The sequence below is a fragment of the Rhodnius prolixus genome, unplaced genomic scaffold (assembly GCF_049639745.1).
Source record: "Rhodnius prolixus isolate KJV_2025 unplaced genomic scaffold, Rpr scaffold_9, whole genome shotgun sequence".
Classification (NCBI taxonomy): Eukaryota; Metazoa; Arthropoda; class Insecta; order Hemiptera; family Reduviidae; genus Rhodnius; species Rhodnius prolixus.
The window spans coordinates 15,898,960-15,923,369 of record NW_027411604.1 but is presented as its reverse complement, the minus strand read 5'-3'; the positions used below and the strand labels follow the sequence as shown (position 1 = coordinate 15,923,369).

Sequence of the window (24,410 nt, the reverse complement as noted above, 5' to 3'; positions counted from 1 at the left end):
TATATATATTATTTATTTATTATTTTTAACACAGTATTCTTTTAGCCAATTGCCAGCTCTGGATTATTTACATGCAAGTCGCTTTTTAACAGTCAGATCGATACTGTTGCTGTCAGCAGCAGAAAGACAAGAAAAATGAGAAAAACCAGAATATATTGAAAACGTAGTAGGTAACACTATTGGTGAATTATTTTTTCAATGTTAAATTTTATGTTAATTAAATAAAACATTTTAATTTCTCGGTTTTTACATTCAATAAGAATTACAAATAAGTTGATAATTGTTTTATCTCTACTCTGTGGTATTGACGACAAACTTTGTCGTGTTAAGCTTATAAAAATGTATATTTTAATAACGAGCAAGCAAACTGCCCGATCATTACAATTCCAGTAAGAATTCTTAATCTGAACAGATTAGAAGAGGCTAATGAAACTGGCCATTGAGAAAGACCTTTAAAACGAGTCAAGACATTCTCCAGTAGGAAGTTCGGTCCAACATTGTCTTGTGAAAGAAAAAAATTTGGAGGGTAACCCGTCTTGATTCCCCAATCTTTAATATGTAATCAGTGTTATTACGCAAATACAGGTCACATGCACGTATTATGCATTTTGAAAGCAAACATTGATTTTATAACATTCTAGTAAAACAAGTCCTGTTCTGATAACAAGAAATATTAAATAAGTACTCAAATCGTATGATTATTAGAGTGTCTTATAAACTTATTTTGAAAATTGTTCGCTTTCCTTTTACCTTTATTGAAAGTGCACCTTATAGAAACTAATTAAACGTTCTATTCCAAATTTCTTTCCACCTGTACAGTTGTTTTGTCGAAACTGTTACTCTTAAAAAGAGTAACTAACAAAATAGAGCCTATCTCATAGAATTCGTAAGATGCTCACAGAAAGTGAAATTACCAAACCGGTCCATTACTGCACAAACACTGGTGATGTAACTAGTCAATGGTTCACTGACCTCCTTACCAGCTGACCTCATCGCACTTAGTCGTTTACTCTTCTCTCAAAACACCATTCAGGGGTTTGTAACAAGAGAACATTGTTTGAAGGCCGGCAGTGCATTGAATAAAAGTAATATTAATAAATAATGGTTTTTTTTTTATTTATATTTGTGTGTTTTTTTATTGCCGATCGTGTTTCTGTTAATGACGGTAGACCTTCTATAAATTAAGAACTTACAAACTGCTGTGGGTGTTGAATTAGCTCAAGCTATAAAATAATAAATACGTACGGTTTCAGCGCGTGAAAAGTTAATTCGTATTATAGCCTGCAACTTCCAGATTTTTTTAAAATTGAAAAGAAGTACTACCAGCTTGTTGCGAGGAACATGTTGGATAAGAATGACCAAATAATTACTGTTCATTATTTTTGGTGACTGAATTATTGTTTCAATAGGATGAAAAAATTAGTGCCAGTTTCAGTCATGATAAACTTTATTATGCCGAGCTTTCGACCTAGGGACTAGGTTATCTTCAAGGCTAATTTACAATATGCTGTTTTACATCATTAGAGAGTTGGTGTATCTTCTGTCTTGTCAGTCCATGAAAACATTACATTGTAAATTAGCCCTGAAGATGACCTAGTCCCTAGGTCGAAAGCTCGGCATAATACAAGTTTATAATGACTGAAACTGGCATTAATTTTTCATCCTAATGACCATAAAGTTTGATACTTCTGTAGGACAGATGCTGAACCTCATAGGTAGTCCATTAAGTCCTCACAGATTTGATTATGATATAATAAAAAAAAAGTATTTTCAGCCACAAGGAGTCTGAGCGCTCCAAGAAAATAAAGCGACGTCCATTATCCACAATATTGTACTAAGCAAGAAACACCTTTAATCTGATAAACTTACAATGAGAAGTAACAATCACTCATTATACTACAACTCTTTAGAAATGTATTTAAATGTAAGTTCAAACCATTAAAAACTTGATTGCCGCCTGACATCATCAAGTGATTAGTTAAATTCTTTATTTAAATTTACATTAGTCATAAATAATTAATGAAAGGACGGTCATTATAGCCTACAAAATATGACCGTTACGATGACAGTGCTTCTTTAACTTTAGAAACGAACTTTACAAAAATGGTTAGAAGGCCAAGGAAGTATATAAACGATTGTTAACACCAAATATGTAAACACATAATTAGCACTAACATAAATAGCTATTGCAAATATTACATGTTTTTTAACTAAGTTTATCAAATAAAATTCGATTAATCTTTTCTAGCGACTGATGGTTTATTCGAGATGGAAGTGAATTATTGTGAATAATTATTTGTATTTGTAAAGCCTAAGACCTAGGTTTCTACCATTTTCTTTTTAACATGGTAGCTGGTTAAACAATGTATATTAATCTCGAAGATCAATTGATGACTGTTTCTATTGTTGGGACTGTTTTGGTACAGAGTGATTCATTACCTTAACAGTCAGAACCATAGAACAAACAGTTTACAGACTTTTAAACCAAGTAACATGAAAAACAAATAATGAGTACAATTTAAATATGTAATAAAAATGAATGTGCAATACCAATTACCAATGTAAGCCTTTACGAGTAAGAAGACCTAGTCTCAAGGTCGAAAGCTTAGCAAAAATAAATTCGACATTATGCCTTCAAGTAAAAAATTATGCATTTCATAAGTCCTTGAATTGTTACATTTCAGATCACTTGCGAAAGCAAATAATAAGATTTTTGTGAGGGGAACTTGCTACTTTTTATGTACAGTCTATGGAAAGAAATCCTCTCAAACCTTAGTCAAAAATGATTATTGAGAAATATTGATTTTCATTACTTAATTTTCTTATAATTAAAATCAATTATACAAAATCATTTGCGCAAATTAAAATGTAGAACGTAATTATTAATATAATCTTATTTACAAATGCAATAGAATATTAAAAATAAAGTATAATGTTAAAAATCCCTATCTAAAAGTAACGAAAAATACAATATTTCTAGCCGGGAAACATAATACAGTAGGAGCTCAGTTCTAAAGTTATGCTGAAAAGATGTGGCAAGTTAGAAAGAAACATAACCCAATCAGAAAGCAACGCTATGTGCCTTACTCGTATTGGCTGGTTATAAAATGGCCAAAATGGAGGCGAACATTCATGCTGTAATCTGATTGGCTGATGTTTACTCCTACTCTTTTATACATTACGAACATCGATTGCACTATGAGCTCCTATACCATTCTGTTCTACTGATACAAAAAGTTAATTTTACCTCTCTTTTAGATGAATATTTTTACAAAATACTCAATTTCTTTTATTTCATGAGGTTACAGGCAACGTACCACAGTATTTACAATACAAAAAAAATTGCAAATAAAACTAATAAATTAATTAATGAGAAATAGTTATTTACATTTCATAAAATATTAATTTTCACTTGTTTAATTAATTAACTTTATTAAACTTTCTAACTTTAACTAACTTTTATTAAAATTAATTATTAAAAATCATTAGCGTACATTAAAAGATGAAACTATGTATCTTAGGAGGCTCAATTAAAGGATTGTATTTCTGTCCTAGAATCTTCTTGGGTTGCTGTGTTTTCCATTGAGGATAGCGTAGATCCTTATCTCCCCAGGACGAAGTTATACGTCTTTCTGAGCAGAATTCTAAATGCCATTTGTATTCACACTTAATAACTGTAACAAATTATTATTATTTTGGTACACTGTAATAACTGGCAACAAATATATTTTAATGTAGCACTTATAACAGATGAAACAAGAGGCTCTCTGTAAGGGGCACTCAGTATCAAATACTTAGAATCTTTTTTGAGCAATGATATTCATCTTCCTGGATCAATTTCTATCACCTATTCAGACCCCCCCGGGAATCTCAAAATCTATATTTCATTTATTGAAGCAAAATAATTAATTCCATGAATTTTGATAATGAATGTAAACTGCAAATAGTGACATTGGTACCCCACCAAACGGCAGCGAACAATTTCACCAATTCTGTCTAGTATATCCCCATCTTGACTACATTCACTCGCATAACATTGAGGCGGTAAGTGTACGTAACAAGTAACAGTCAGTGTTTGTATGTCTGTCTCGTAGTGTCTCGTAGTCCAAAATTGTAAAACTGAGAGTCCTGCAATCAAGTCCACACAATTTAGTTAGCTGGCATTAGTTGTAACTAATTAAAGGTCAGTGTAATATTAAAGAATGAATTAGTTCATATCTCAAATTTTATTACTATTGTAGTTATAGCTAATTTTTCCAATCTATTTAATCTTAAAAGGTTAAACAACGTTAAATTCACTTTTTTTTTTAAACATTTCTGGACAATTTGAATTTGTCAGATTACTATCTTAGATTAAAAAATACCTGTGGCGTGTTCTCTCGTTGAATGTTTTATAAAAACTTTGAGAAATAAGTCTTTCAAAGTACTCCTTCATTCTGAATCCTTCTAAAGATAATTTTTATGGAAAAGATTAAAGCCAGAACGGTAGATCCTTTTGTAAGCAGCGAGAGATCCAACGTTTAAGGAACCACAATACATCTCAAGATTTGCGGGTCTTGTCTCTGACCGCTCGTCTACTACGGCACCTTCCAGGAAGTCTGAAATAACCAAACGTTTCACTCTATATAATATAAGCGTCTATAAAAGCACTTCTCTAATGACGTTTCTATCTGTCTTATTGTCTGTCTATATTGTCCTTCCTATTTGGTAGATATATTTTTGAATATATCATTTTTGAAAATATTCATTTTCCATAGCAACTCAATACATTAAAGTAATAGCTTACAGAAATTAAATTTTCAATAAACTATGATTAGTTATTTCTACCCTTAATTTTCATTTTTTTAAAAATGGTTCCGTCCTTACATTAGACCAGCGGTTCCCAATCTTTTTTCATTAGTGTACCCCTTTACCTGATTGTTTTCTTAGTGTACCCCTAACATATACCTGAGTTATATGCTCCACCCACTTTTTTTTTTAGACAGCGGGAAATTTCGAAAAAATAAAAAACACGTATTTAATCATTTTTAGTCTAGTTTATTTTCAGTGATTGACCCATTTTTTGAACCCCTGTATCTCGAGATACAGCATCCAACTTTGTTTTTTCAAATGGAACGTTATATTTTTTTTTGCATATTTTTATAATATTTGAGCTCCTAAAAAAACAAAAAAAAAATTTTGAAATCGGTTAGGTTTTTCAAAAGTTATGGTGGTTTAAAATATGAAAACAAATTTCAGTTTATTGTCAAAATTGTGTTATTTTGTTTAAAGAATCTGTTCAAATTGGGCACAATTAACGGATAGGCAAGCCAAAACTCTGGACTCCTACGCTCTGCTTGTGGCAGCACTTATGGTGGCAAAGTCAAGATCTCCGCAGGCTAGAGTGATTCGACGTTTCAGTTCATCTACTGAAGCCACGGGATTAAGGCTACTGTACACTTTATTTTTTAGATATCCCCACAAAAAATAGTCCATTGTGGTTAAGTCCAGAAATCGAGGTGGCCATTGGATGAGACAAGTGAGTCCCTAAGCACTTTTCATGGAAATTCCTGTCCAGGTAACCTCGAACCACTCTCGCCGGTCCTGTGCTGGGCAACCATCTTGTTGAAAATACATATCTAGCCGACGTTGTAGAGGAAAATCTTCAATCAGAACTGGCAAAATGTCTCTTGAAATAGCTAGATACCTTGCACTAGTTAAGTTCTCTCTGTAGAAGTATGGGCCGATTAGTTGATTTCCCTCAAACTCCACACCAAAGTTTGTAGAAAAAACAACCTGAACGTCGAATACTTCTAGCCTGCCTAGATCTTGACTTCGCCACGATAAGTGCTGCTACAAGCAAAGCGTGGGAGAGCAGAGTTTTGGCTTGTCTATCCGTTGATTGTGCCCAGTTTGAACAGATTCTTTAAACAAAATAACGCAATTTCGACAGTAAACTGAAATTTGTTTTTCATATTTTAAACCACCATAACTTTTGAAAAACCTAACCGATTTCAAAATTTTTTTTGTCTTTTTTAGGAGCTCAAATACTATAAAAATATGCAAAAAAAATTATAACGTTCCATTTGAAAAAACAAAGTTGGATGCTGTATCTCGAGGTACAGAGGTTTAAAAAAATGGGACAATCACTGAAAATAAACTAGACTAAAAGTGATTAAATACGTGTTTTTTATTTTTTCGAAATTTCTCGCCGTTTAAAAAAAAAGTGGGTGGAGCATGTAACTCTGGTCACCCTGTATATAAAATAAATAATCGTGTTCCTTATTTTACGTATTGTAACTTTAAATTAACAGCAATACAATCTGAATATAATGTGTCTTGTAAAGAACATATACATATGATATGTTCCCATTAAAAAAATCATTTTATACTGCAGAATCGAATGAGTGCTTAATTCTTGTCAATTTATAAGTTATTCAGTTTTATTATAATAACTTCTTAATTAAGTTGTAGGAATCATTTATTATATAATTTTTTTTCTCATTAATAATATATCTGTATAATTTTTATAACTTCCGCCATAATAACTTTTTTTTTGCGTACCCCTAGGGGTAAGCGTACCCCAGGTTGGGAACCGCTGCAATAGACTCACAACCTAATCTGTATTTTGTGATCATCCTATGTGTCTTAGATTAACTAATACTGGAAATTACACAATTTTTAAGAATGTTTTTCTCCATCTATTAAGAATTGAAGCAACTATCTTACCAATTAACTACACCAACTTTTCTTTTTTAATCTTAAGATGTTATCTGCTCGTAGTTAAGTTAGTCCAGCGACTATAAAATGGAGTTTTTACTTCATTGATAGATTTATAAAAGAAATTAAAGCCACGCGAATATCATTCTCTCCACTTAAACGAGCAATGAACCCATAACTTGCAAAGAGGAATGCAATATTTACAAATAATAAACTTTTAAGAACCTCAAATCTGGTTTTTCACTTTATTAGCGGCACCGTATCTGACACCTTAATGCATCAAAAAAATGTATTTAAATTTTTATATACCTATTGCTACGATCTCAAATATCCATTATTTGTAAATTTGCTGAATTTAAAATTCCCAATCTTTAAGCTTTCATTAACAAATGACTTAATAAGACTTAATATGGTTCTAAACAAAGATTCTTCCCTTAAAAGATTATCATACTTATCTTATTCTAGAAGAGAATGAATTGTGATCCTACAGATTTTATTAGAATTTGTGGTTTTAAAGAAAAGTTTTGGGATTCCTAAAATCAAAAAAAATTAGTTTTTATAAATTAGGCATGTGTATGTGGTCATGGTCAACTTAAATTAAGACCTAAAAAAAAGGCGCATTTCGTTTCAAATTGGATATTTCGATTCGACATTAGTACTGGAAACCAGAAATCAAAATAAGCCAAAGACTGGAAATGCTATTTCATTATAATGATTTATTTTTTTTTAAAAAAAACTATTTAATCTTTAAATTTGGAATGCTCCCATCAACACTTTTAGAGCTTTATCAATTATTTAAACATTGGCCAAGAAAACTGCTTCTTAACGCAACTGTAGGTTAAGAGTTGGTTACAAACTGACTTCTAATTTTTGCACAAAATGGTTCCAAAAAAAAAGGAATAAAAATTAATTACGCAGATTAAGAGGAAATCATGTGTTTCTCATCAGAGATTAGATTTAATTGAAAGGGAAAAATCAATTTAGCCCGCAGATGAAAAGGGGAGAATAAGTTTCTCTTTAACATATCATTTCAAAAGTATTATGTGATAATAACCCTCATCAAAAAGTAATTTCTATCCATCGTTAATAACAATAATGATTCGCATTATTTCTTTAAATGAATGGAACAGAAAGGTGGAACGTTGGATTGATGCGGCAAACTATTTCCTGACCTTCACCTACTGTAGGGAATCCTCAACTGCACGCAAGAAATAGGTTATTAAAAACATTCAATGCATGTTGCAGCGAAGGAAATCAAAATCTTCTAGAAGGTTGTCTTATAGAAATATTACTTCTAAACTTATTTCTAAAAAGTAGGATGTTTTATCATTACTAGAATTTCGTTTGTTTTCTTTTTGTCTCTTTAGGATGTTCATCTTGGTCATATTCATGTTTAAATCAATTTAAGAATGAAATCTACGAATTATTGCTATTTTGCTTCTGCTGGATTAGATGCTTCTAAAATTAGGAACGCTTTGGTATAATTAATTTAGTAACTAGCATAATATGAACTATTAAAAGATATAAAATATAGATCTAGAAAGACAATTATATAACGGCTGCACAAATTGACCCAGATACAGATCTTAAACAGTGCTTAATTAAGGGTACGTTTACAACGGAGCTGTGAGTATAGATGATAGCAGAGATGATAACTGATAGAGTAAAATATAATCGCTGATTAGTGTGCACAACGGAGCTGTGATACATGCAACATGTCGAGTAGTGAAGAAGAGTTTTTATGTTCACCAGCAACGAAATGGTATATTTAAAAAAAAAAAGATGTAGAAAATATCATGTACATCCCATAAATAAAAAACGAAGTACTTTGGGCGAATTTCACTATTTATATAAGGAACTTAGAAATTATCCGGATCGTTTTTTTGAATATGTGAGGATGGGTCCAACCACATTCGACTATATTTTAGAAAAAATAAGGTCAAAATTAAGAAAACTTTGGAAAAATTGTCATGGAAATCCTATAAACATAGAAGAAAAACTAGTGATTACTCTTAGGTAAGTAATGATTTTATTGAAAAAAAACAACAAATAAATACACATGAAAATAAATGTAAGCACGATTTAAAAAACAAAATATTGTTTAAAAGTAAATAATAAAATAATAACCAAAAATAATGAGTAAAGACAGCACTAAATAATTTTTCGACGTCCATTTTGAAGCTCCGATACTGGAGTTCAGCTAGCAGAAAAATGAAAAATTCAATTCTATCATCTATGCTCGTTTATAGCAGCGAGTATGAGCCACTAGTCGAAGCTTCGTTGTGCACGCTCACATAAGAATGTACTAGGTTATTCTATAAGCGCCGATGCATCACTGCTATCATCTCCACTATCATCTATGCTCACAGCTCCGTTGTGAACGTACCCTAAGATTGATTACCTTTTTCTGGAGATTGGATAGATTTCATAGAAACTCGCTTGAACTGTATTCGGATTATTTCTTTAAAAAGAAAAAATCCCTTGAGGTAGTGAACATAAACCACTTTTGCTTTTGACTTCAATTACCACAATCTACCTACCAATCGCTCAGACTAACTTGACTTACTATAATCTTTAAATTATTTTAAATTTCTTATTTGCAAACAATCGACTGATTCTGCTACCATTTCACTGACACATACACCATTATTACAGAACTGAAGTAGTCTAGTTTTAATATAGACACTGATTTACAGAATGTAGCTATAATTTTATGTTAATAATACACAGATTTAATGAAACCATTTTAACAATATACTGTATAATACACAGCTACATAACACGGACCTTTCACTATTTCAATATTATTATCTAAATATCGAACCCAAAGTTATGTAAAAATTAAAAAATGTTTGAGAACATTTCTAAAGATATCTAAAATCTTCTATTTTTTTTTTTTACACCCAGCTTCAAATTATTTAATGAAATAAATAATTAATGAAACATTAGTTACCTGGTGGTGTAACCTCTGATAACCTTCCCTTATTGCAATTAAAGCAAACAAAATTTAAAGGTTAAAGGATAAAAAAACTTTAGTCCTAGTCGTGCGACAAAATGAGTTCATCGAAAACTATCCTGGAAAGTATTTGCGCAATTTCGTTTCGAAATGTTTCAGAATGATTGTAATCTTGAAAGGATTTCCATTTATTTCCGGCTCAATATCAGAAGAACGGGAAAATCCAACTTTTTCTTGTCCACCTTGAAAGCTTTTCCGGATATGACGTCACTTAATCAACCAACCCTCTCTACTGCATATCACGACTAACTCAGTGCTTTGGTCATGAATTATTATTCGCTGATTTTTTCATTGACAATCTATTCTAGTTTGTATTAAGGCTTTATTTAAAGGAATTGATCGAACAAATCCCACTCACAGAGTAAGGGAACCCCACTTATTTAACTCGAGACCTCAAAAATTTGACACGATGCAATATTTCTTGTCTGGTAAACTGAGGGAGTAAAAAAAATCACAATTTGTAGGTAACATCACGAAAATTTTGGTCTGAATACATCAAAAACTTAAATGCAATTTTTTTTTTTTAAATGTAATTACTATTAAAAGTCAAATTTCCTTAACATGAAACATTAGATTTTATGTAATAGGTGTCCGAAAAAAGATGCACGCCCTGTTTGAACTGAGCCCATAAATTAATAATTATAATTTTAGGTATTTCAAAGACAAACGGTTGACATGGAATCCACCAGACTAGACTGAAAAGACAAGAAACTATCCCAATGCTACTTAACTTCTCGCCAGACAACTTGACAAACGATCTAAACTCAACCTACAAAACAAAAGGCTCTTATATCTACTGTTATTGCGACCTATTTGGTCATAAGGCATCGAAGTATGGGGGATCGACTAAGCGTTCCAACTCACTACGCCTCCAGAAATTACAGTCCAAAAATACTTCGAAAACTTCTTAACGCTCCGTTCTATGTATCTAACCTCACCATCCATAATGACTTCAAAATCCCTTTAGTTAAAAATAATCTTGCTAAAACTCGTTTTCTCAAATTTCACTCCTCTACAGCAGCTCATCCTAATCCTGTCATAGAAAACCTATCTTCCTCCACATTACCAGGTGAACCTCCAAGAAGATTGAAGAGAAGATGATTTCGCGATCTACTGTCATCATAAGAGCAGTAAAAGTACGAAGACACCACCGGGTGCCTTCTCCTATCCATATTCATGATACTGTTGATCTTATATCGCATTTGTTTGTTGCAACAGTTGTTGCAGTTGGGAATTCCAATAAAAGATTTTTAAAAAAAGTATTTAAAAAAAACAAAATCTTCTTTTTAACTTTTCTATATTTGCTTACACAATGGACATTTTGTTTTTAAGCAGAAACCGGTAAATAAATGTTAGCGCTATCAAAAAGAAAAAAAAAGAAAGAAATAACATAAAAAACTTTTTTTAGTGACTTACGAAACATCGCACCACTTTACAGTTAGTTAATATTAGAAGGCTAAATTCATCTTCCTTGTTCTGATTCAATAAAGTAAATGCAGAATTTGAACATTAAGATTATCACAATTAGTATAAAGGATGTGTGCAAATGCTAAATAAGAAACACAAAATCTAGTGTTAATATCAATTTGTTAATAATTGCCAAGTTCGAATTAAGAAAATCTTAGATAAAGAAAATTAAATAAAAAAAATTGGCGAAAACTGCTAACAGTTTCACCTTTCTGGTCATTAATAGTATTGTTAGTGGCAATATCCGCAATTATTTCCTTTATCTCGAGCTTAAGTTTCACTTTGTACAGCTCCGGAATGCTAGCGTATCTGTCAGATACACAGAATGAAAATTATTATCCGGTTTAAGCGCTTTTAAAACGAATTTTAGGTTGCTGTGCTCAATAACTACGAGGGTCGTTTGAAAAGTCCGTGCAAAGTCAGAGAGATAGCACTACTGGCGCGTATCGAGGTTATGTTTAGTTAGTAGCATCTCTTGGAAGAACACACACTAAGTTTCAGCCAGATCGGTCTATTTCTTTGTGTTTGGCATTCGTTTGAATCGAGGAACTCGAGTGATTTTCAAAAAATGGACGAAAAAGAATTTCGTATGTTGATTAAACACTACTTTATGAAAGGCAAAACGCCTCAGGAGACTAAAGAGAAGCTTGATAAACATTATGGTGACTCTGCACCTTCGATTAGAACAGTTTATAAGTGGTTTCAAAATTTTCGGAGTGGCCATATGGGCACAAGTGAGCTGAACGTTCTGGACGCCCTGTTGAGGTTACTACTCCAGAAATCATTGATAAAATCCATGATATGGTGATGGATGACAGAAGAGTGAAGGTGCGTGAGATTGCTAGTGCTGTGGGCATCTCGAATGAACGGGTACATAATATTTTGCATCAACATTTGGACATGACAAAGCTATCCGCAAGATTGGTGCCGCGATTGCTCACGCTTGACCAAAAACTAAATCGTGTGAAGTGTTGCAAGGACGGTTTGCAGCTGTTCCAGAAGAATCCGCAGGACTTTAAGCATCGTTTCGTCACTGTGGATGAAACATGGATACATCACTGCACTCCTGAGACCAAAGAACAATCTAAACAATAGGTTACCAAGGGGGAATCTGCGCCAAAAAAGGCGAAGACCGTTCCTTCGACCGGTAAGATTATGGCGACTGTCTTTTGGGATTCGCAAGGAATAATCCTCATCGACTATCTGGAAAAGGGTAAAACTATTACAGGTGCATATTATTCATCGTTATTGGACCGTTTGAAAACCGAGCTGCAAGAAAAACGCCCACGATTGGCCCACAAAAAAGTCCTTTTCCATCTCGACAACCCACCAGCTCACACCTCAGCAGTTGTGGTCGCAAAATTAATGGAAATAGGGTTCCTACTCGTTTCACATCCCCCCTATTCTCCAGACTTGGCTCCCTCGGACTACTATTTGTTCCCCAATATGAAGAAATGGCTGGCGGGAAAAAGATTTTATTCAAACGAGGAGGTGATTGCAGAAACGAATGGCTATTTTTCAGACTTGGACAAATCCTATTATTCGGAAGGGATCAACAAACTAGAGCAGCGTTGGACGAAGTGTATAAGCCTAAAAGGAGACTATGTTGAAAAATAAAAAAGGTTTACCCCCAAAAATTAAGTAGTTTTTATTTTTGCACGGACTTTTCAAACGACCCTCGTATTCATTTCCGAAAAACAGAGTTTGGTAAATGGCCTATGTTTGTGTGATACAGTATCATCTCTATCCCAAAAAAAGAAAGTCTAGCAATGGAACGATGTTTACAGTTCTATTACTCTTGTTCTAGGTTCTTTCGCTGAAAACTAAGTCTCTGCCAGAGATGGAACCCATTTGTCTAATAACTTAGTTACTTAATTAAGTCTTCAAATTTCTTGCTCTGAATCGTACTTTTTTGTACCACTGATTTAACAACAGTACAAATCGCTGTTGGGTAATTCGGAGTTAAAAATTTTCTATTGTAACAAAATAAATTCTTCTGAGCCTTTAATTACAATCAAATACGAGGGGCACTATTTATATTTTGAGCCTAATAATAAAAAAAACCAGTAATTTGTCATTGAAAATGACTTTATTGTTTTTCAAAATATTCTCCTTTATGATCTATACACTTCTACATGCGTTCGAACCACTTGTCAAAGCATTTTTTCCATTCCGCTTGAGACACCTCCAAAACATGGTTTTTGAATGCATCAACGGCTTCTTCTGAAGACGAAAATCGTTGTCCACGTAATTTATTCTTGACGTTCGGAAACAAAAAGAAGCCATTTGGTGCCAAATCAGGACTGTATGGCGGCGGATGACCCATTAATTAGATTTTTTGGAGTGCTCAAATAGTCGGTTGTTAGACGAGATGTGTGACAGCTGGCATTGTCTTGATGAAGAATGATCCGACGGCGCTTGTTTGTTTTCCTTATTTCATCGAAGACTTCCGGCAAACAAATGGTTGTGTACCATTCAGAACTGACCGTTCTACGTTCCTCTAAAGGCACTGCTGCCAGTTTTTCCGAAAAAACAGGCGAAACAGAGCAGTGCTTCGAGCGCGAACAACTTTTGTTGGATTTGGTTCATCTTGAAACACCAATACAGTCGTCTGCTGTTTAGTTTCCGGCTCATATCCATGATTCGTCACCTGTTACAATCTTATACACGTCTTTTGAAGCACCGCCATTGTATTTCTGTGTACAGCGTAATGGCGCTGTTATTCTTGAGCAGTGACATTGTGTAATGAAATTTAATAACTGAACTCTTGTAAACTCAATATAACTTAACAACGTTCATTTAAGCTTCAAAGTAGATACAACTAAAACACGTTAAGCAACCAAAATATATACTCAGGTAGAAATTAAGATTTAAATTACTTATCAGCCCCAAAAAAAACTGACTAAACAGATCTTTCAAGGACAGTCATTAAGAACAATGTTGTGTTCTCTTTTTATGTCAGTGACTGTTGTGATTTCTTAAGACTAAATGGTGCTAAACAGATTATTGTATAATTAATTGTGTTTAAAGTGCCACTCTCTGGTGTGGACGACCTTGCGATAATCGTTGACAAGCAGCAAGATGTACAATTTTTTTAGGTTACTTTTTGGGCCATTCATCAACATCTGAGGTCATTGACGCCTGACGCTTTTTTAGGTATTTCAAACGCCAGTAAAAGTTGATATGGGCCTTAATTTTTTAAAAAAACCAAAGTTGAGCTACATCTCAGGACACCAGAAGAATAAAAGAACAATTTTTAAAAGATAAAAAACAAAAAGTGAAAATAAAGAAACCAGCAGCCAGTTTTAAAACAACGCAAGGGAGATGAATGAGGCCATCTGTTACGTAATGCCATACGTTCCGGTAGGTTACCCACTTCGTGACCTGGAATAACTCCGCGAACACACCAACTGATTATCTTCTAAGCTTGTGTTATCCGGGCGCTGGGTACCTTTTTATAACCTTTAATTTATTTATAACACAATCGACTAGTTATTTTTAATAACCACTATTCATTCATAAAACTCTCTCACTAGGGTAAAATAAATAATGAGCGAATTCAGTGAAACATACCAGTATCTGCCGCTATATTATTATTATTAATTTTTAAATAAAACGGCGTAAAAACGAGTTAACCGGAACTGAAGGATGTAGTCTACAAAGTTTGTGCGTGTGTCAATCGTGAAATACTTCAAATTTGAATTTTAGCTTAGGTGCCAACCGAGGGCGCCACTATAAAGAAGTGATCGATCTTTTTGGAGATACCACAGTTTACGAAATGATGTTTTAGTTTTTTGAGTTTCTATTGAAAAGACAGCAATGATTTTTCTTCAAAGTTGGTTTCCTAATTGTATATTTGAGCCGTTTATTTTGAAAGTGGCCTAACTCCATTTATCTTCAAATCGACACAACGAGCCTGAACACTCTTTATGTCTCTTTTATGTCACTTTCTGTGCTTTGTTTACAGTACATTATTCCATCCTACGGAATACTAACTGATCAGTATGGATAAAAAGATATTACTACAGATATAAAGGAAGTTACTTTAAATTCTTGGCTCCTTTGAACCTTCCTAGTGCCAAAGAAAATAAGAATCACTTGCCCAAGGATGAATTGAATTGATTATACTTCGAACAGAACTATTAAGTGTTATTTTTAAAGATTCATTATAGTAAAGTAGCCAGAAAAGCATTATCTGCACTTAAACTCCAATACTTACATAATCTTGATTGAGGATTCGCCTTAGCTTATGCTAATACTAAACAATACTAGCTAATAAAAAAGGCGGTATTACTAATCAAATTGAAATTTGAAGGAATTGATAAACTATCAAAATTTAACCTTTTATATCTATTCACTTATTCACACTAAAACATTGCAATTTATACCAGTTATAGAGGTAACGTTTCTCTACAATTCGGTAAAGGATTCATTGAAATCTAAACAATGCAAAGAGAGATACAAAGGTTTGAAATTTGATGGACTTTGAAAACCTCCTAAATTAAACCTTCTATATCTCACCTATTATCACTAAAACATTGCAATTTATACCAGTTATAGAGGTAACGTTTCTCTAAAATTCGTTAAAGAATTCATTCAAAATCTGTACATTATGAAAAGGGATATAAACGTTTGAAAATTTAACCTTCTATATCTCACCTATTATCACTAAAACATTGTAATTTTTGCCAGTTATTTAGCTAAGCCAGTTAGAGAACGTTGAAATTTAGATTAAAATCTCCTTACCTGGGCTGCAAAGCAATTTGTTCAAATAGCAGACCAAATTTAAGCCATAGAGACAAGAATCGTTTTACTAGGCTCGCTAGTAGTGTCAAAGACAAAGAACAGTGTTCAGTGCCAAGTAAACAAACAGTACTGCTAACCAATCTGACGGTCAAAGTCAGTGCTAAGTTAGATTAACACCCTCGTTCAAGTATTATGTTATTGTACTAAAAATGTAACGAGTTGTTAGTACGCGGTCTCAATTCAATGTGCCAACAAACCATTACAGCTGCAAGCTACTCAAATCAATTAAATCAAATTTACATAAAATGCCTTGATTTAAATCAATGACTATTGAAAAAAAGAAGGAAGTAATCATCAGCCGAACAATTAAATAAAAGTGAAGAAAAATTTACGTAAACGAGTTAAAGATAATAGAAGTGAAGATTTACTTAGAACTAACCTTGAAAAGTATGACACATAATAAGTATTCTACTGTTCAATTCAAGAGAGCATGACTTGAATTAAAGGTAGTGGCTATATATTGGTTGAACATCAATCACAATAGCAAATAAGAAAACTAAATTAACTGTTAAAATATTGAATAAAATTAATACAGGGCCAAATCTGGATAAAGCCTGAATGTAAAAATAGCCTTTACTTTAATGAAATAACGTAACATTGAACAAAAACGTTCTTAAGTAAAAGTTAAAATCTTCCTCACAATTACTGTAAGACAGTATCTTAAGACCAAACACCTTCTCACGTACAAAGAATCTTCTACATTAAAACCTACGGAACTTAAATTTCACTAACATAGATTTTAGATGAAAAATTCAAATTTTGTTTAAAATATCGCGTTACTTTTTCTTAAAGGAAATTAAAGAAAAACTAGAATGTTAAAAAATATTTAAAAAAATATCTTGTAAGTACATTTTTTTGCAATTAACACTAATTAAAGCATTACGTGAGCTTATGAATAAGAACATGTAGGCAGATATAGAGGGCAGTGGTTTGATTATTATCATATAATAATAAAATGAATTCTAACGTTAATTAACGAGAATAATATGCTTCATATTGTTACGAAACTTCATCTCTAATATTAATTGTAAAATAAAATGTGTCTAGTGTATTTTATCCCATTTTGTTTAAGGAAATATTAGAATAGTTGAAGTAAACCCGGCAAAATGAAAAGCTAATTTAACAAAATAGTTTCCATGAAATTTATTAACCTTCCATTGATTTCACAGATATTTGGATAGGCAAGTAGATTAAGATATTGGACATCAATAAATCATTTTCTTTACGTACATAGTTTTAAAATCTACTAAATTCATTCCTGACTGAACTGATTTAGTTGGCACAGCTTGTGAACAGAAAATGAGAGTAAAAAAGCCGGAGTGAAACATTTCAAGAGGGGTTGGCAAGCCTGTCGCTTTGATTGAATTTAAATATTTAGTGGGATTGTTGTGTTTATCACTTACTGGAGTAAGAGATTGTATTATTTCCTATTTGTCACGTTTATTATGAGGTTATAATATTCTGGTACAATGGCTTATTTACTTTAAAAGGCATCATTTACTTTGCCAATCATTCATTTCTAATGTTAAAGTTCTAACTGCATTTAAAAATTTGTAGTTAGTACATTTTTTATATAAAATATTATCTATAAAATATCACAATTCAGTACGCAGCTTGGGCAGCATGTACTGCGCCTTCAAAGGTGCCTCCTCAGGTACTGAGAGCAGTTGATAACCACCAGGCTAACCTCTCGAGCCAGAGGAGGCACCTTTGAAGGCCCAGTACTTGCTTCTCAAGTTGAGCGAAGTGCATTATTTGATAAATTAAGGAATAAGTTTGATCCTTTATATGAAAGATATTGATCACTTAAATATGTGGCAGGAGGTTTCCAATGTTTTTGGTAATTAAACGCAACTCTCCCAAAATTACCAAATAATTATTAAACCTTCTTGATTGTAACAGATGTAAAATTAATTTTTAGCCATTTTGTGTATGCTTGAGAACATCTCAAGCTCTTAACATTTGATTTTTCTTAGAAAAATCACTCGGAAAACTACTTATTTCCCGATATTAAGAAAAATACTAGCTTTACTGCCTTGGCAATATTTTCAGTAGAAAGAGGATGAAAAAATACATAAAAATGACCTATCGCGTGCTCTTCTTTCTCTTTGATAACAAGTTAAAAAATTGAAATATGATTAATAAATACCAGATTTTGAAATGGCCTAGCACCTTTAATTTTGAAGATATCGAATTTCGGTTTCCGGTTTTTTTCATAACTTTTTATACTCTTTAAAACTGTGTATATGAAAATGGGGGTCAACCGCGAACCCTCACTTTTGGTAGCGCGTCAGCCGCGTATGCGGGCAGGAATCTAAAATCAAGTCACATATTCTGAAACTAGAGGTGACGGGCAACAAATTTTTCTTCTACCATTTTTAGCTCAGATCAACTATGTAATACATGAAATGCAATTGAGCCGTCTTAAAATGAACACCCTGTATATTACTTAAAACAGAGAAATCTTAATGTAACCAAAAAATGTATAAAATTTTTTATTTAAATTACGTTTTTATAACTTAATTATATTTTATTAACTTTTTGATTCATCCAGCGGAATCGCCATTTACTAAACATTAATCAACAATATTAGTTATTAAATGTTATTAGAGTTGTGTCTGTGAGCGTGTTTAAACTGTGTATTCTCAATATTCGCAACGCGAGTGTTCGAGTCATGGCGCTCATATCCAGCGTTTCAATATGCGCCTAGCCTTAAACTGTGAGAATTCCATAGGTGAAAAACATGGAGTGTGTGTTTTCCGAGGTTACTTATTTCCTGTACATAGGGGAGAACTAGAAAATCAACATGAACGTCATTAGAAGTGGGCAGTTATCACTAGATAGTGGAGAAGTTAACATCTACGTATTTCTCTGTCAGAAATCTTCCAGTTCTACATAGTCTTTACATTCAGGTATGATACTGGCCAGTGGTCTAATTTAAGGAATTCTTACGTTTGATTGGAGCATTAAGCAGCTTTTTCTGTAGTCCTAAAAAAATAAACTTGTCTTTTTTCAAAACAAATTGTGTTTCGAAACTTTCAATACTACAAATTATCCATGATTATCACAAGATGGTTGAAGTTAAGTTAACTGAAGAGTTACATTAAGTCAATATAGAAAACTGGCTGATGATTTAGGTTAAATAGGCTAAATAATACGACAGAGAATCTTTAGCCTATTGTTTGGTCCAAATATGAGATTATTTTGTTTTTACCGTTATATTTATAGATTCAAAAACTCACAATTTGTAGTAAAATATCCGTTTTAAGATTCGCGAGTTGAATGCAAAAATTCTAGCTCCAGCTAAAGAGTATCCAATTAGTTTTAGGGCATTGTGAGGAATGATGATGGTAGGTTAAATGTAAATAAATTAAATGAAATATTTATTACTTTTAGAGATTACCGATCTTATAGCAAGGGTCGACCTGTCTCATTTATAGATACAAAAATTATTGTAGTTTGAATACCAAATTAATTAATTAGTATATATTAGTAAGATTTAGTAAAGAAAAAGTATTAAGCATCATTTAATTAACAATAATAATTTACAATTAACAATTTAATATTTATATGGATCGTAGTAAAAACGAAATTAGAAAAAGATACAGAAGTATAAATCATAACTAAAGACAATCAACTGAATGGTTCATTACAGTAACGAAATTTATCTGCTTAAAATAAAATAACAATTAATAATAATCGGAATTTTCGCTAATATGGCTTCTTTTATTTTGTATTTTTATTTATTTTTTAAATTATTATTTTGGCTACAGCCAATATGGTTTAGAAATGGTATAAGTTAAGGTTAGCAAGGAGGTTTCATTGTAGAGCTAATATTTCTAAATTTGAGATTGTTAGTGAGAAATAGAAAGATGTTATTGACTTGCTCATTGTTTTGATCATCTAGAGTCAACAGGTCGGTAATTCTATATATAAACTGCTCCACAAAAAAAGTGGCGCACTTTGAAAAAAGCGTTTATTTTTTGTTTTATCACATTTTGGGGAAAGATTATTAGTTTTAATTATTTTCATAAACTGTCAGGGAACAATTAATCGAATCAAGCCCCAAAGTTTCTTGTAAATAGAGAAGCAATTCCTCGTTTAATCCCCTTCGGACTTTTTGTGTAAACAGCAACATGAACTTTACCTCAACAGTAAATAAATTTATTGACCTCTACAGTCGCGTTTCGACTTTTTTCAAGCTGAAAGCACTGCAAATTCTCAGAAAATGGCGATTACTGCAGAGCAAGTGGCCCGTATTATTGCAATAGTTGAGGATGGACGGAGTCAGCGGTACGCAGCACGAACGTTAGGGTTGCCTAAGACCACCGTCCGTAGAGCCATCCATCGTTACCAGGAGACAGGCCTCTGCACTCGCAGACAAGGTTCGGGTCGACCAAGAGCCACAGAAGCACTTGATGACCGATTTATTAGAATTCACACTCTGAGAAATCGTACATCAACTCTTTCTGAAACTGCTCAAACACTGCTTACTGTTCGTGGAGTTTCAGTCAGTGCCGAAACTGTACGAAGAAGGCTCGCTGAAATGAATTTACGCCCTAGGAAGCAAGCCACAGGACCATTGCTCACCGTAGACCATCGGAGAGCCCGTCTAGAGTTCGCTAGGGAACACCGCAACTGGTCTGAGAACGATTGTAGAAACGTTCCCTTTTCAGACGAGTCCCGTTTTGCTCTCTACGCACCCGATGGGAGGCGACGAGTTTACCGAAGGCCTGGGGAGCGCTACGCTCCGTGCAATATTTCTGGTAGACTACCATTCGGAGGTGGTTCTGTGATGGTGTGGGCTAGGATTTCTATGGGGGCTTAAACTGAGCGCCACGTGTTCAACAGGGCAATCTTGAATGCAGATTTGTATGTGAGGGAAATTTTGCAGCAATATGTGATACCCTATGCACCATTTATTGGGGAGAATTTTATTTTTATGCAAGATAACGCCCGATCACACACTGCCGCCTGTGTTGTTCAATATCTCCACGATACTGCATTCGTATTCTGAGATGACCGCACGCAGCCCGGATTTAAATCCAATTGAACATCTTTGGGATGAGCTGGGTAGGCGATTAAGATGGAGAAATAATCCTCCCAGGAGCTTAGAAGAGTTGCGTGGTGCTCTGGTGGAGATATGGGAGGAATTAACACAAGATTTCGTGAGAAATTTAATAAGGAGTATGCCGAGTAGATCAGATGCAATAATGCGAGCAATACACGTTACTAAAATTCTTTTTCTCCTTTTTTAATCGGAAGAAATACTTTTTTTTTTCAAATTCATATTTTGCCGAGAAGTACTTTTTTTGTTAAATTAAAGGTTTTTATTTCTTTTAGATCATTTTTTATTTTATTTTAGCCCTCCCGTAACTTTATACTTCTTATATTTGCTAACTAAAATAAAATGTAGAATAAAAAAGTTACAGAGAAAAAAAAATAACGCATTTTTAAAGTGCGCCACTTTTTTTGTGGAGCAGTGTATTATCACTAACAGAGTGGAGAGAGAAATATTCAGTGATGTACTTGTTTTTATAAAGAGCACCAGACATGTTAGGAGTAGAAGTGAAATATTATCTAAATCATCATTAGGCAGAATTTGGCAGACGTAGAATTTAGGTTTGTTATGCAGTTTTATGCAATCTAGTTTAGGTTATTAAGAAATGAATGTGTTTCTAAAATTTTATATTTGAAAAAAAATATATTACTAAGAATTTCAAGAATTATTCTGTGACAAAAGCCAAATTTGTCACCTCAGGTTAGAAGTAACTAAATTCTCAGTTCTGAGCTTCTCTGAGTGCTAAAAAGGCAATTCTAAAATTGGTTTGAATTTGTGCGCGATTAAAGGGTGAAACCAGTTTTGAAATTCAAAGTCTGAAGTAAGAAGTTAAACGCGAGAGAGTCTAGTTTTTAGATAAATACTAATCCTCCATTCTAGGCAGCACCAGCGAGTGCGTCATTGAATGCTGTGGCCCGCAAAGCTAAGTTGTATCGGCTATAATGGGTAAGATCTATTGCCTGGGCATTTTGAGAAATAGTAATGGAAGGTATCAATTTCTATGTCCACAACTCAGAACTCTAGTTAGACGTGTATAGCCCAATTAACAAAATTGTGCTTTATAATACAGAAATTTTAGATCTTTAGTCTTCATTCGATTCTCTCTTAAAGTGCATTCACACCAAGCGAGCGAACACATGTATTTTAATACCACCAAAAGCTGAAGCAATTCGTCCCTTAATACGACCTTTTTTTTGAAAATGTAATGGAATGCTCGCTAGGTTATAGTAAAAAAATGTTTTTTTTTTTTTAAAACTTACATTCTAAGAACATTAATCCAGATATCTATTGAGACAAGTCTGAACAGCAAAATGTACTTTTGGTGTTAACAGCGAGTTAGAAAGAGCAAGCAGGGATAGAAGTTACTAAGAACAACTGGAATAACCGTTTTGCACTACTAATCGAATACAGTATTTGCTCTTGTTGTAGGCCAGTGGTCGGCAAACCGCGAATAGCGAGCCACAAGCGGCTCCCCCCACCCTTGAATGTGGTTCTTCCTCAAAAGAACCACTTGCGGGCGGGCTCGCACGGTGCGATTGGAACTTCGTGTCGTCCTACGCAATGATATTTCCCCATGCGCAGAAGTCGCAGCAGTTTTCTTTCGGTCTGTGCGAGTCTACTTTGAAGAGATCAGGACACAGACCATGTGAACTCGCTGGCTCGTTATTCCTTGTGACAAGGCTTTCGAAAGTGTGGAAATGGATAATGATTCGAAGTGTAGCGAATATCTATTATTCTATTAGAGTGTTTCTAGTGAAGTCTGAAACCGTGCGATCGCGCAAAAAAAGTAGAAGATAGGTATGTTAATAATAAACTAACAAGGGGTCATTGGAAAAGCAAACCTACCTCAATAAGATTGAGGAAGGTTATAAACAAAGGCTAGCTTAGGAGCACCATAATTAAGTTTATAACAATGTACCAACCTATACAGTTTACTGGCTCCCAAAAACAAAATTTCAATGGTTCTGTTGATATTTGGCTCTATAGACTGATGAGTTAGCCGACCACTGTTCTAGGCTCCAGTTAATTTCGTGTAATTTTATTAGAATTCTTATGGTTTTTCTATCTTTGATTAAAAGCTCATTGCCAATATCACTTCTATCTCTATAGGTTCCCAAAAAAACAAGACAGTTTGACGAAAACCTTGTATCCTGGAAACCCATCCTTAAAAAATATGTTTTCTTGAAAAGAAATTCAACTAAACGCGGAGGTTCACGTCGAACTTAGAACGGAAAAGGATATATCCACTTCCCGGCAAGTGAGGCACAGAATCAATTAATTTAATTTTTATTAATAACATTACGTAGAGTTGATTCCGAGAAATTTGCGTAACAAAAAAAAAAAAATTTCTAATTATGCATTAGGCTGGTTACGTAAATATGGTCATTTTCAACCAACGTTTAGAACCAGCCATTAATTGAAAACTAACATCATATACGGGAAAAACCAGCCAAACTGGTTTTCAAACTCCATACTTGACGTAACGAGTATTTCACAAACGAAAGATTATTCTTTAATAATCTCCTGCTGACATTGCCAATACTCGGTCTCTTCCACTCATTATCGGTGGGCATTTCTCAAGTTTCTATCCTAGATCCAATACTATTCTTCAATTCAACTAATTCTCCACCAAAACCTTCTCATATCAACTTTTTTTTTTCTTTTTTTTGGCTATTTTAGCATTGGCTTTCGCCATACAGCCAGCATCGTCTAGGAGCTTATCACTAGAATATCACTCACTCTCCATTCTTACGTATAAATACATTCGCTTCACTCATTCATCCCTCTACTATATACAACTATTTACATAAACCTTACAGCTAATGGATGGATCAGTACTCTATATTCCTGCCATCCTTACAGCTTAACCGAAATTAAAATCACCGTAATCCTTCTCTAATCATTTTCTTCCATTCATTCTAATCGGCTATAACTTTTAAATACATTCATATTTCATTGCTAGCTCTGCTATAGACTTAAGCACATAGATATTGGTGAAGAATATTATGTCTTCGTAGCGAAATGGTGCATCTAAATACCTCTATATGTCGTCAAACATTCATTTCCTTTCTACTGCATAACTTGGACATATCAACTTTGCTCTGTACGGTGCTGTCCTGGCATTATGCAAGTCATCATCGAAAATCCGCATTTAATCTACAGATAATCTAATCTAATTTAGACTATGTAGAAAGAGAAGGTATTCCAATCGTGTGGATTTTCAATTTTGAATTCTCATCGGCAATAGCCGTTTTGAGGTCAACAAAAATGTTTCCATTTGGTCCAAAAAATAAATGGTTATTACGAAATTTTGTATGTGTGTCTATTTGTTCATATACCGCTTAGGCGATGACAGAGGCG

The 24,410-nt window shown here is 33.5% G+C and overlaps 2 protein-coding genes across 7 annotated transcripts in view; one reads left to right on the top strand and one right to left on the bottom strand.

Annotated features, from left to right (window-relative positions):
• Window positions 1–243: 243 nt before the first annotated feature.
• The window catches only part of LOC141454290 (uncharacterized), a 215,025-nt gene continuing 190,858 nt past the window's right edge, over window positions 244–24,410 (bottom strand). For all 5 annotated transcript variants that reach the window (XR_012458607.1, XR_012458608.1, XR_012458609.1 and 2 more), the window contains 2 exons: window positions 4,365–4,598; window positions 244–3,674 (listed from right to left, as the gene is read on the bottom strand). The gene's annotated coding sequence lies outside the window, so the exon portion shown is untranslated. The remainder of the gene's footprint in view (window positions 3,675–4,364; window positions 4,599–24,410) is intronic.
• Window positions 4,037–24,410, top strand: part of Jhbp16 (Juvenile hormone binding protein 16) — a 32,830-nt gene continuing 12,456 nt past the window's right edge. Inside the window, exon 1 of one of the 2 annotated variants that reach the window (XM_074128386.1) lies at window positions 4,037–4,183. The gene's annotated coding sequence lies outside the window, so the exon portion shown is untranslated. Of the gene's footprint in view, window positions 4,184–18,800; window positions 18,901–24,410 lie in introns of those variants that run through there. The other variant, XM_074128387.1, reaches the window with a different exon arrangement.